Here is a 7,500-nt window from a genome sequence, read left to right as displayed (position 1 = left end):
AAGGCAGCTATGTAAATTAAAGTGTTGGGCTTAATATAACTGCGATGTCTGGGAATCGAACCCAGGTCAACTGCTTGGAAGGCAGCTATGCTCACCACTATACCACCATCGCCAGAAAGTCATTATTATTTGGCAGCCACAACACGATAAATTTGTGAAATAACAATATTTACAGCTGTTTTCTCTTGGTTGCTAAACAATGAGAGTCTAAGGATGTTGACAGGGTTTGAACCTGCGCGGGGAAACCCCAATGGATTTCTAGTCCATCACCTTAACCACTCGACCACAACAACCTGTCGAATATTGTTATTTCAATAACTTTCAAGATAATGTAGCAAACAGAGTTTGAGATTGTAAATGAAAGTGTTGGGCTTAATATAACTGCAATGGCTGAGAATCGAACCCAGGTCAACTGCTTGGAAGGCAGCTATGCTCACCACTATACCACCATCGCCAGAAAGTCATTGTTATTTGGCAGCGTTGGGCTTAATAAAACTGCGATGGCTGGGAATCAAACCCAGGTCAACTGCTTGGAAGGCAGCTATGTAAATTAAAGTTTTGGGCTTAATATAACTGCGATGGCTGGGAATCGAATCCAGGTCAACTTCTTGGAAGGCAGCTATGTAAATTAAAGTGTTGGGCTTAATATAACTGCGATGTCTGGGAATCAAACCCAGGTCAACTGCTTTGAAGGCAGCTATGCTCACCACTATACCACCATCGCCAGAAAGTCATTATTATTTGGCAGCCACAACACGATAAATTTGTGAAATAACAATATTTACAGCTGTTTTCTCTTGGTTGCTAAACAATGAGAGTCTAAGGATGTTGACAGGGTTTGAACCTGCGCGGGGAAACCCCAATGGATTTCTAGTCCATCACCTTAACCACTCGACCACAACAACCTGGCGAATATTGTTATTTCAATAACTTTCAAGATAATGTAGCAAACAGAGTTTGAGATTGTAAATGAAAGTGTTGGGCTTAATATAACTGCAATGGCTGAGAATCGAACCCAGGTCAACTGCTTGGAAGGCAGCTATGCTCACCACTATACCACCATCGCCAGAAAGTCATTGTTATTTGGCAGCGTTGGGCTTAATAAAACTGCGATGGCTGGGAATCAAACCCAGGTCAACTGCTTGGAAGGCAGCTATGTAAATTAAAGTTTTGGGCTTAATATAACTGCGATAGCTGGGAATCAAACCCAGGTCAACTGCTTGGAAGGCAGCTATGCCACCATCGCCCCAAAACCAGTGAAATGTGGCTGCAAAAATGCGACAAATGTGGAATACTAAGTAGAGTGCCGAAGTTGAACAGAATGAAAAGAGGGGAAGAAAAGAATAGACGGTTTACCAAAAGTAATGTAACACATACTTGAAGCTTTCTACATATCTACATTAACACTGAGTACAAGCATGTCAAACTTGCGCAATTGAATGAATCTTTGAAACAGACATTTCACCTTTTGATTCGTATCGGCTAAGCTGTTGCATCGGTATGCTGCCGAACAGTGATAGCTCCATGGACATGAAAAGCAGTTTTTCGTTGCTGGCAGGATTTGAACCTGCGGGGGGAAACCCCAATGGATTTCTAGTCCATCGCCTTAACCACTCGGCCACAACATCCTGATAAATATTGATTTTTCAATAAGTTTCAACATAATGTAGCAACCAGATATTGAGATTGTAAATGAAAGTGTTGGGCTTAATATAACTGCGATGGCTGGGAATCTAATCCAGGTCAACTGCTTGGAAGGCAGCTATGTAAATTAAAGTGTTGGGCTTAATATAACTGCGATGGCTGGGAATCTAACCCAGGTCAACTGCTTGGAAGGCAGCTATGCTCACCACTATACCACCATCGCCAGAAAGTCATGGTTATTTGGTAGCCAAAACACGATCAATTTGTGAGATAACAATATTTCCAGCATTTTTGTCTTGGTTGCTAAACAATGAGAATCTACAGTTTTTGGCAAAGTTTGAACAGGCGCGGGGAAAGCCCAATGGATTTCTAGTCCATCGCCTTAACCACTCGGCCACAACAACCTGCCAAATATTGTTATTTCAATAACTTTCAAGGTAATGTAGCAACCAGAGTTTGAGATGGTAAATGAAAGTGTTGGGCTTAATATAACTGCGATGGCTGGGAATCTAACCCAGGTCAACTGCTTGGAAGGCAGCTATGCTCACCACTATACCACCATCGCCAGAAAGTCATTGTTATTTGGCAGCCACAACACGATAAATTTGTGAGATAACAATATTTCCAGCTGTTTTGTCTTGGTTGCTAAACAATGAGAGTCTACCGTTGTTGGCAGGGTTTGAACCTGCGCGGGGAAACCCCACTGGATTTCAAGTCCATCGCCTTAACCACTCGGCCACAACAAACTGACAAAAATTGTTATTTCAATAATTTTCAAGATAATGTAGCAACCACAGTTTGAGAATTTAAATGAAAGTGTTGGGCTTAATATAAGTGCGATGGCTGGGAATCGAACCCAGGTCAACTGCTTGGAAGGCAGCTATGTAAATGAAAGTGTTGGGCTTAATATAACTGCGATGGCTGGGAATCGAACCCAGGTCAACTGCTTGGAAGGCAGCTATGCTCACCCCTATACCACCATCGCCAGAAAGACATTGTTATTTGGCAGCCGCAACACGATAAATTTGTGAAATAACAATATTTCCAGCTGTTTTGTCTTGGTTGCTAAACAATGAGAATCTACAGTTTTTGGCAAAGTTTGAACAGGCTCGGGGAAACCCCAATGGATTTCTAGTCCATCGCCTTAACCAGTCGGCCACAACAACCTGCCAAATATTGTTATTTCAATAACTTTCAAGGTAATGTAGCAACCAGAGTTTGAGATTGTAAATGAAAGTGTTGGGCTTAATATAACTGCGATGGCTGGTAATCGAACCCAGGTCAACTGCTTGGAAGGCAGCTATGCTCACCACTATACCACCATCGCCCCAAAAAGTGAAATGTGGCTGCAAAAATGCGACAAATGTGGAATACTTTGTCGAGTGCCCAAGTTGAACACATTGAAAAGAGGGGAAGAAAAGAATAGACGGTTTACCAAAAGTAATGTAACACATACTTGAAGCTGTCTTCATATCTACATTAACACTGAGTACAAGCATGTCAAACTTGCGCAATTGACTGAGTCTTTGAAACAACAGACATTTCACCTTACGATTCGTATCGGCTAAGCTGTTGCATCGGTATGCTGCTGAACAGTGATAGCTCCATGGACATGAAAAGCAGTTTTTCATTGCTGGCAGGAATTGAACCTGCGCGGGGAAACCCCAATGGATTTCTAGTCCATCGCCTTAACCACTCGGCCACAACAACCTGATAAATATTGTTGTTTCAATAACTTTCAAGATAATGTGGCAACCAGAGATTGAGATTGTAAATGAAAGTGTTGGGCTTAATATAACTGCGATGGCTGGGAATCGAAACCCATGTCAACTGCTTGGAAGGCAGCTATGCTCACCACTATACAACCATCGCCAGAAAGTCATTGTTATTTGGCAGCCACAACACGATATATTTGTGAGATAACAATATTTCCAGCTGTTTTGTCTTGGTTGCTAAACAATGAGAGTCTACCGTTGTTGGCAGGGTTTGAACCTGCGCAGGGAAACCCCAAAGGATTTCAAGTCCATTACCTTAACCACTCTGCCACAATAACCTGACAAATACTGTTATTTCAATAACTTTCAAGATAATGTAGCAACCAGAGTTTGAGATTGTAAATGAAAGTGTTGGTCTTAATATAAATGCGATGGCTGGGAATCAAACCCAGGTCAACTGCTTGGAGGGCAGCTATGCTCACCACTACACCACCATCGCCAGAAAGTCATTGTTATTTGGCAGCCACAACACGATAAATTTGTGAAATTTATTTACAGCTGTTTTCTCTTGGTTGCTAAACAATGAGAGTCTACCGTTGTTGGCAGGGTTTGAACCTGCGCGGGGAAACCCCAATGGATTTCAAGTCCATCGCCTTAACCACTCGGCCACAACAACCTGACAAAGATTGTTATTTCAATAACTTTCAAGATAATGTAGCAACCAGAGTTTGAGAATTTAAATGAAAGTGTTGGGCTTAATATAAGTGCGATGGCTGGGAATCGAACCCAGGTCAACTGCTTGGAAGGCAGCTATGTAAATGAAAGTGTTGGGCTTAATATAACTGCGATGGCTGGGAATCGAACCCAGGTCAACTGCTTGGAAGGCAGCTATGCTCACCACTATACCACCATCGCCAGAAAGACATTGTTATTTGACAGCCACAACACGATAAATTTGTGAAATAACAATATTTCCAGCTGTTTTGTCTTGGTTGCTAAACAATGAGAATCTACAGTTTTTGGCAAAGTTTGAACAGGCGCGGGGAAACCCCAATGGATTTCTAGTCCATCGCCTTAACCACTCGGCCACAACAACCTGCCAAATATTGTTATTTCAATAACTTTCAAGGTAATGTAGCAACCAGAGTTTGAGATTGTAAATGAAAGTGTTGGGCTTAATATAACTGCGATGGCTGGGAATCGAACCCAGGTCAACTGCTTGGAAGGCAGCTATGTAAATGAAAGTGTTGGGCTTAATATAACTGCGATGGCTGGGAATCGAACCCAGGTCAACTGCTTGGAAGGCAGCTATGCTCACCACTATACCACCATCGCCAGAAAGTCTTTGTTATTTGGCAGCCACAACACGATAAATTTGTGAGATAACAATATTTCCAGCATTTTTGTCTTGGTTGCTAAACAATGAGAGTCTACCGTTGTTGGCAGGGTTTGAACCTGCGAGGGGAAACCCCAATGGATTTCTAGTCCATCGCCTTAACCACTCGGCCACAACAACCTGACGACTATTGTTATTTCAATAACTTTCAAGATAATGTAGCAACCAGAGTTTGAAATTGTAAATGAAAGTGTTGGGCTTAATATAACTGCGATGGCTGGGAATCAAACCCAGGTCAACTGCTTGGAAGGCAGCTATGCTCACCACTATACCACCATCGCCATAAAGTCATTGTTATTTGGCAGCCACAACACGATAAATTTGTGAAATAACAATATTTCCAGCTGTTTTGTCTTGGTTGCTAAACAATGAGAGTCAACCGTTATTGGCAGGGTTTGAACCTGCGTGGGGTAACCCCAATGGATTTCAAGTCCATCACCTTAACCACTCTGCCACAACAACCTGACAAATATTGTTATTTCAATAACTTTCAAGATAATGTAGCAACCAGAGTTTGACATTGTAAATGAAAGTGTTGGGCTTAATATAACTGCGATGGCTGGGAATCGAACCCAGGCCAACTGCTTGGAAGGCAGCTATGTAAATTAAAGTGCTGGGCTTAATATAACTGCGATGGCTGGGAATCGAACCCAGGTCAACTGCTTGGAAGGCAGCTATGCCACCATCGCCCCAAAACCAGTGAAATGTGGCTGCAAAAATGCGACAAATGTGGAATACTTAGTAGAGTGCCGAAGTTCAACAGAATGAAAAGAGGGGAAGAAAAGAATAGACGGTTTACCAAAAGTAATGTAACACATACTTGAAGCTTTCTACATATCTACATTAACACTGAGTACAAGCATGTCAAACTTGCGCAATTGACTGAATCTTTGAAACAGACATTTCACCTTACGATTCGTATCGGCTAAGCTGTTGCATCGGTATGCTGCTGAACAGTGATAGTTCCATGGACATGAAAAGCAGTTTTTCGTTGCTGGCAGGATTTGAATCTGCGCGGGGAAACCCCAATGGATTTCTAGTCCATCGCCTTAACCACTCGGTCACAACAACCTGATAAATATTGTTGTTTCAATAAATTTGTTGGGAATCGAACCCAGGTCAACTGCTTGGAAGGCAGCTATGCTCACCACTATACCACCATCGCCAGAAAGACATTGTTATTTGGCAGCCACAACACGATAAGTTTGTGAAATAACAATATTTCCAGCTGATTTGTCTTGGTTGCTAAACAATGAGAATCTACAGTTTTTGGCAAAGTTTGAACAGGCGCGGGGAAACCCCAATGGATTTCAAGTCCATCGCCTTAACCACTCGGCCACAACAACCTGCCAAATATTGTTATTTCAATAACTTTCAAGGTAATGTAGCAACCAGAGTTTGAGATTGTAAATGAAAGTGTTGGGCTTAATATAACTGCGATGGCTGGGAATCGAACCCAGGTCAACTGCTTGGAAGGCAGCTATGCTCACCACTATACCACCATCGCCAGAAAGTCTTTGTTATTTGGCAGCCACAACACGATAAATTTGTGAGATAACAATATTTCCAGCATTTTTGTCTTGGTTGCTAAACAATGAGAGTCTACCGTTGTTGGCAGGGTTTGAACCTGCGAGGGGAAACCCCAATGGATTTCTAGTCCATCGCCTTAACCACTCGGCCACAACAACCTGACGACTATTGTTATTTCAATAACTTTCAAGATAATGTAGCAACCAGAGTTTGAAATTGTAAATGAAAGTGTTGGGCTTAATATAACTGCGATGGCTGGGAATCAAACCCAGGTCAACTGCTTGGAAGGCAGCTATGCTCACCACTATACCACCATCGCCATAAAGTCATTGTTATTTGGCAGCCACAACACGATAAATTTGTGAAATAACAATATTTCCAGCTGTTTTGTCTTGGTTGCTAAACAATGAGAGTCAACCGTTATTGGCAGGGTTTGAACCTGCGTGGGGTAACCCCAATGGATTTCAAGTCCATCACCTTAACCACTCTGCCACAACAACCTGACAAATATTGTTATTTCAATAACTTTCAAGATAATGTAGCAACCAGAGTTTGACATTGTAAATGAAAGTGTTGGGCTTAATATAACTGCGATGGCTGGGAATCGAACCCAGGCCAACTGCTTGGAAGGCAGCTATGTAAATTAAAGTGCTGGGCTTAATATAACTGCGATGGCTGGGAATCGAACCCAGGTCAACTGCTTGGAAGGCAGCTATGCCACCATCGCCCCAAAACCAGTGAAATGTGGCTGCAAAAATGCGACAAATGTGGAATACTTAGTAGAGTGCCGAAGTTCAACAGAATGAAAAGAGGGGAAGAAAAGAATAGACGGTTTACCAAAAGTAATGTAACACATACTTGAAGCTTTCTACATATCTACATTAACACTGAGTACAAGCATGTCAAACTTGCGCAATTGACTGAATCTTTGAAACAGACATTTCACCTTACGATTCGTATCGGCTAAGCTGTTGCATCGGTATGCTGCTGAACAGTGATAGTTCCATGGACATGAAAAGCAGTTTTTCGTTGCTGGCAGGATTTGAATCTGCGCGGGGAAACCCCAATGGATTTCTAGTCCATCGCCTTAACCACTCAGCCACAACAACCTGATAAATATTGTTGTTTCAATAACTTTCAAGATAATGTAGCCACCAGAGATTGAGATTGTAAATGAAAGTGTTGGGCTTAATATAACTGCGATGGCTGGGAATC

The 7,500-nt window shown here is 42.1% G+C and overlaps 15 non-coding genes across 15 annotated transcripts; all 15 read right to left on the bottom strand.

The window, feature by feature from the left end:
* Window positions 1-211: 211 nt before the first annotated feature.
* On the bottom strand, window positions 212-294 carry trnas-aga (transfer RNA serine (anticodon AGA)). Its single transcript has one exon. It is a non-coding gene; the product is annotated as a tRNA-Ser (tRNA).
* A 529-nt stretch (window positions 295-823) lies between these two features.
* On the bottom strand, window positions 824-906 carry trnas-aga (transfer RNA serine (anticodon AGA)). The gene has a single exon. It is a non-coding gene; the product is annotated as a tRNA-Ser (tRNA).
* Window positions 907-1,546: 640 nt separating this feature from the next.
* On the bottom strand, window positions 1,547-1,625 carry trnas-aga (transfer RNA serine (anticodon AGA)). The gene has a single exon. It is a non-coding gene; the product is annotated as a tRNA-Ser (tRNA).
* Window positions 1,626-2,308: 683 nt separating this feature from the next.
* trnas-uga (transfer RNA serine (anticodon UGA)) lies at window positions 2,309-2,391 on the bottom strand. The gene has a single exon. It is a non-coding gene; the product is annotated as a tRNA-Ser (tRNA).
* Window positions 2,392-3,272: 881 nt separating this feature from the next.
* On the bottom strand, window positions 3,273-3,354 carry trnas-aga (transfer RNA serine (anticodon AGA)). The gene has a single exon. It is a non-coding gene; the product is annotated as a tRNA-Ser (tRNA).
* A 599-nt stretch (window positions 3,355-3,953) lies between these two features.
* trnas-uga (transfer RNA serine (anticodon UGA)) lies at window positions 3,954-4,035 on the bottom strand. The gene has a single exon. It is a non-coding gene; the product is annotated as a tRNA-Ser (tRNA).
* Window positions 4,036-4,202: 167 nt separating this feature from the next.
* On the bottom strand, window positions 4,203-4,274 carry trnag-ucc (transfer RNA glycine (anticodon UCC)). Its single transcript has one exon. It is a non-coding gene; the product is annotated as a tRNA-Gly (tRNA).
* A 348-nt stretch (window positions 4,275-4,622) lies between these two features.
* Window positions 4,623-4,694, bottom strand: trnag-ucc (transfer RNA glycine (anticodon UCC)). Its single transcript has one exon. It is a non-coding gene; the product is annotated as a tRNA-Gly (tRNA).
* A 99-nt stretch (window positions 4,695-4,793) lies between these two features.
* Window positions 4,794-4,875, bottom strand: trnas-aga (transfer RNA serine (anticodon AGA)). Its single transcript has one exon. It is a non-coding gene; the product is annotated as a tRNA-Ser (tRNA).
* A 260-nt stretch (window positions 4,876-5,135) lies between these two features.
* On the bottom strand, window positions 5,136-5,217 carry trnas-uga (transfer RNA serine (anticodon UGA)). Its single transcript has one exon. It is a non-coding gene; the product is annotated as a tRNA-Ser (tRNA).
* A 527-nt stretch (window positions 5,218-5,744) lies between these two features.
* Window positions 5,745-5,826, bottom strand: trnas-aga (transfer RNA serine (anticodon AGA)). Its single transcript has one exon. It is a non-coding gene; the product is annotated as a tRNA-Ser (tRNA).
* Window positions 5,827-6,190: 364 nt separating this feature from the next.
* On the bottom strand, window positions 6,191-6,262 carry trnag-ucc (transfer RNA glycine (anticodon UCC)). Its single transcript has one exon. It is a non-coding gene; the product is annotated as a tRNA-Gly (tRNA).
* A 99-nt stretch (window positions 6,263-6,361) lies between these two features.
* Window positions 6,362-6,443, bottom strand: trnas-aga (transfer RNA serine (anticodon AGA)). Its single transcript has one exon. It is a non-coding gene; the product is annotated as a tRNA-Ser (tRNA).
* A 260-nt stretch (window positions 6,444-6,703) lies between these two features.
* On the bottom strand, window positions 6,704-6,785 carry trnas-uga (transfer RNA serine (anticodon UGA)). The gene has a single exon. It is a non-coding gene; the product is annotated as a tRNA-Ser (tRNA).
* Window positions 6,786-7,312: 527 nt separating this feature from the next.
* trnas-aga (transfer RNA serine (anticodon AGA)) lies at window positions 7,313-7,394 on the bottom strand. The gene has a single exon. It is a non-coding gene; the product is annotated as a tRNA-Ser (tRNA).
* Between the last annotated feature and the right edge of the window lie 106 nt (window positions 7,395-7,500).

This window comes from Platichthys flesus, chromosome 18 (genome assembly GCF_949316205.1).
Source record: "Platichthys flesus chromosome 18, fPlaFle2.1, whole genome shotgun sequence".
Classification (NCBI taxonomy): Eukaryota; Metazoa; Chordata; class Actinopteri; order Pleuronectiformes; family Pleuronectidae; genus Platichthys; species Platichthys flesus.
Note: the sequence above shows the minus strand (reverse complement) of the source record. Positions and strands in the feature narration are given on the sequence as shown.